Raw genomic sequence first — 5295 nt, forward strand, 5'->3', positions numbered from 1 at the left:
TGCCAGTGTTGTATGCTTTTTTAAATTTCATAGGAAATTAGTGGTGAATTTTAATAAGTATGAATTGAATAAATTCTGGAGAAGTCTTAAGGGTCCTAAATTGAGATAAATTTTAGTAATTTATATAGAGAACTACTTCTGTGGCAGATACACTACCAATCATTTAAGCTTGCCCTACACTATTAGAACTTTGTATCAACTCAAAGATCTTAAATTTCTGGCAAAGACTATTCTCATTAAAAATTGTTACATAATCTTTATAATTTAAATATTAGAATAAAAGTTAAATTACCATCATTGACCAATGATTATACTTTTAACGGTGCACTTATGGCTATTATTCAGGAATTCTGCAACCCCAAATTCTCTTAACTAATTTTCTGAGGACGTGCCATGTGCCAGGCAGTGATCTAGCTGTTGAGGCATATCTGGGTACAAGGTCCAATCATTGCCCCTCACTTTGGGGGCACACAAAGTTGGGGGCAACTTTGGAAGAACACAATCTGCTCATTAACAAAAGCCATAGAAGTAACAGAGTTCTAAAATGCTGCCTGTGTATCTATATAAAGAATAACCAGAATTCTGATGAACCCCCGTTCTAGTTCTCAAACCCAAATACAAACATCTGCAGTTCACATTTGGAGGAGTAGCTTGTAGACATTGGGCTAAAGCTTTGTATGCATGATAGCCGAGGTAACACTTCAAGGAAGTAGTACCATTATCTCAATTCTGTAAATAAGAAAACAGGTTTCGACTAGCGAATCGGTTAAAGGATATAGGAAGTAGTAGTGCTGGATTGGGAACCTACATCTTAACAGAGTATACTCCATGTTCAGTCATTCTGCAACACTGCCTCTTATCAGCTTGTATTAAGATCCCGAGTCTATAAAGTCCCTCAAATGTAATAATTGAGACCTGCGAAACCACCCTCCATGCGTTGAAATGTTAGCTGGTAAGAATCTTCAGAATTGCTGAAAGCTTGCAGTCAGGGAAAGAGCTCAGCTCACTGACACTCTAGCCCTGTGCTGTCCAATATGGAGCCCTAAGGGGCGCAGGGTGGCTCAGTTGGTTAAGTGACTCACTCTTGATCTCAGCTCAGGTCATGATCTCATGGTTAAAGAGATAGAGCCCTGAGTTGGGCTCTGTGCTGATGCCTGCTTGGGATTCTCTCTGTCCCTCACTCTCTGCCCCTCTCTCACACTCTTGCTCTCTCTCAAAATAAAAATAAACAAAAAAATATACATGTAGCCATGAGCCACAGATGGATGTTGAGGACTTGAAATGTGGCTCATCTCAGTTGAGATGTGTTGAAAGTGAAATACATATTGGATTTCAGACTTGATACAAAAAAATGTTAAATTCCTCTTTTTTTAAATATTGATTGCAAATTGAAGTAACATTTTGGATATAGTTGGTTATCTAAATATTCTAAATTAAAAAAAAACGAATTTTACCTGTTTCTTACTTTTTCTTAACGTGTCTAGGGGAAAATCTTAAATTATGTGTGCTAGCATTTTTGTGTCTGTGTTTTTTTATCGGATGGTGCTGCTCTAAACTTCCTTTTCTATTTGAATTTCCATCTTGCTTATTTTAGTCTTCATGCTAGAGTTCCTCTTCCATCCTCTTTTTCAACTTCGAACAATAGTATACACTTAATACAACTCTCTCTGAACCAGACCCTGGACCAAGTACTATAAAAGTTTTGTAGTTCTTAGTACCACCCTAGATTATGTTCATTAACAATTGTTTTCTGCATTTAGATGAAACTAAAGCTCAGAGTCTAGGTAATGGTCCCAAGCCATACAGTGGATACAAGTCAGAGAACACATAGGAGCACACGTTTATCTAACTGTAAAGCCTGTGCTTCTAGCCACCCGGCTCTAATGCCTACACTGCCTCAGTTTATGGACTTTGGAGTATTGCTTGCAGGATAGTAGGCTCATGTACCTTACATGGGTACTGTTCACATTTTGGGTGAGAGAATTTTCTACCGTGCTGGCAGATGGCAAGCATCCTACGACTTCGCATCCTAAGATCATGGCCACAGAATGCTCATGGCACCCATCAGCCTACCCCAAACATCCCATACACTTCCATATGTCCTATAAGGGTATGTACCATACCCGGTTGAGAACTACTGGATAGAGCAGTGTATCTCAACTCCATGTCACCTGGTGTCAGGTAAGCCCTTCTTTCTGCTAAGCAATCATTTAATGTCACTTGACCCCTTAGCAAAAGATAGAAAGTAGTGCCTTCATTGAGTATTTTTGTTTTCTTTTAAATGGTCATATGCTGGAATGTATTCTGGCTAGTTCTACAACACACGGGATCTCTCGGGGATTCACTTTTACTCCAGATCTATCAGGTCTCCTGTTTTCTATGCTTCAATCCTTTGTTGCTGATAACCTAGTAGACATTTCCTTATAGATGTCATGTTTAATTTCAAACTTGTTTAATCTTCCTAAACTATAATATGATGATGTAAGTGCTTGGGCTTTGGAAGCAGAAAGTCCTGTAATCCAGTTCTGGCTCCCTACCCTTTAAGAACTGTGTAACTCGGCAAATTACTTGACTTCTGATCCTTAGTTACCTGCCTTCTTTGTAATAAGATACCATATTGTCTGACTCATAGCATTGTTCTAAATATTAAATGAGATAATGTATGTAAAGCACTTAGCCCAAGGTCCAGCACATAGTAAAGACCCAATGCCTCTCCAGTACTGCTGAATAGAACTTTCTGTGGTGAAACGGGCTATAACATCCGCACTATCCAATAGAGTGGCCACCAGACACATGTTTGTGGGTATTGAACACTTGAAATGTAGTAAGTGCAACTAAGGAATTGAATTTTTTATTTTGCTCAAATTTAATCAATTAAAATGTAAATTTAAATACCCATGATGCTAACCTCATGTTTTCCAAAACTGAGTTTCTTAATTTTGATCCCAAACCTACTCCTCTTGCAGTATTCTCCATCTTAGTATGTGGAAATGGCATTTTTCCAGTTCCCAACATGAAAGCCTAGGAGTAATCTTTAATTCCTTTCTTTTTCATACCAAATCTAATCCGTAAGCAAATTATTTCAACTTTACCCTCAGAATATATTTAGAATTCAGTTACTTTTCACCTCTTCTGCAGATACCATCCTGGTTCAAACACCACCATCTCTCCTCTGCTCTCCTGTTGCCATTTTTATTCTCCCACAGCTATCATATTAAAAAACAAGGTTAAAGTATATAATCCTCTGTTAAGAAGCCAAAGTCTTGGGGCACGTGGGTGGTTCAGTCGTTTAGCGTCTGACTTCAGCTCAGGTCATGATCTCATAGATTGTGAGTTCAGGCCCCACGTTGGGCACTGTGCTGACAGCTTGGAGCCTGTAGCCTGCTTTGGATTCTATGTCTCCCTCTCTCTCTGCCCTCCCCCAACTCAATCTCTGTCTCTGTCTCTTTCTCTTCTATATCTCTCTCTCAAAATATAAATAAACATTAAAAAAAATTTTTTAAAAAAGAAGCCAAAGTCTTTACAGAGGTCCTATCTATTCTTGCTTGTGTCTCCCAACTTCCCAATTCCTCTCCTGATTTCTTCTCCTATCGCGCCCCTCTCACACATTTCCCTTCAGGCACTGACTTTTTTTTTTTTTTAATGTTTTTACTTATTTTTGAGAGAGAGAGAGAGAGACAGCACAAGTGGGGGAGGGGCAGAGAGAAGGGGAGACACGGAATCTGAAGCAGGCTCCAGGCTCTGAGCTGGCCACAAAATAGAGCCCAATGTGGGGCTCGAACTCAGGGACTGCAAGATCATGACCTAAGCTGAAGTGGGTCTCCCAACCTGCGGAGCCACCCAGGGACCCCAGGCATTTGACTGTTGTTGACACAAGTGTGCTCCTGCCTCAGGATGTTTGCACTTGTTGCCTCTGCCTATAACAGTCTTTCCTAAGGAATCTGCAATCCAGGTTTTTCAGCTTTCTCACTTCCTTCAGGTGTCTTCTCAAATGCTCCCCTAGGAATAAGTCATTCCCAGACCACACTATATGTAATAGTTACCACGCCTCCCCCATACTCCCTGTTCCCCTACACTGCCCTTGTCCTTACCACCAGTCCCGACTAGCTATATATCTACTTAAAACTTTGGATGGGGAGGGGGTTATTATCCGTCTCTCCCACTGGAATGTAAGAAGTCCATGAAGAAGGGACTTTAACAGCGTTCTCCAGCACTCGATTAGGAAGCAACTTGGCACACAGGAGATACTCAATAAATATCGTTGAATGATTAAATTCTTTAATTAATGGCTTCTTTGTACTTGTGTAACACATTTTAATATTTAAGACCCTTCATGATTTTACTTCAATTTATTTTTGAAACCATATTTCCTGCCCTTCGTCCACACTGTTCAAATTTAATCTGGTCTTTTACTTACACTAGAATAGTGTGCTTGATAATGATAGACTACGGATGGAATAGGGAGTGAGGGATTCCATCATTCTTCTGAACTGGCAGGTCATGACATTCTGCTCTACCAGTAAATAGGCTGCCCAATTTCGATCAACGTGTAAAATTTATCTTACTACAGCCGAGTACGGCCAACAGGCAATGTTTATCAGACAGAACTTGATCTGAGTTGTTTGCGGAACATGGTACAGATTAGATATAATTTACTACAAATAAGATGGATTCATATAAATCAAACCCTCACCGAAGAAAAATATGCAGGCAAGAGATGACTTAACTTTTGGATTATGTCTTTGAGTGCTACAAGGGCATGAACTGTTTTCTTCAAACACAATCTGAGTGCCTAAAGGTGAATGATTATGTTGAATCACAGCGGTGCAATCAGCCGTGCAATCTTTGTAGGCAACATGAGGTTTAGTTATATGCAAGTAGAATTATGTTGCCTTTATTGTCATTCAGTGGTTTCTTGAGTCTTAATCTCAACTGCTTTCCCCAAATCTGGTGTTTGTGCTATAATTTAAAAAAGGATGGGGTGGGCTGTGTGGCTCAGTTGGTTGAGAGCCCAACTCTAAGTTTTGACTCAGGTCACGACTCAAGGGGCGTGAGATCAAGCCCTGGCTGTTGGGCTCGGCCCTGGGGGTGGAGCCTGAGGGTGGAGCCGCTTAACATTCTCTTTCCCTCTCCCTCTGTCCCCTGCCCGCCCCGATTGTGCATATGTGCACTCTCTCAGAGTAAAATAATAAAAATACAAGTTTGGGAACCATGTGTTTACTACCTAGATTTTAATGCTGCCTGCGCAACTTCGGTTATTATTCAATTCCTGTGGCTTATTAATCAATGATTATT

The sequence above is a fragment of the Prionailurus viverrinus genome, chromosome F2 (assembly GCF_022837055.1).
Source record: "Prionailurus viverrinus isolate Anna chromosome F2, UM_Priviv_1.0, whole genome shotgun sequence".
Lineage (NCBI taxonomy): Eukaryota > Metazoa > Chordata > Mammalia > Carnivora > Felidae > Prionailurus > Prionailurus viverrinus.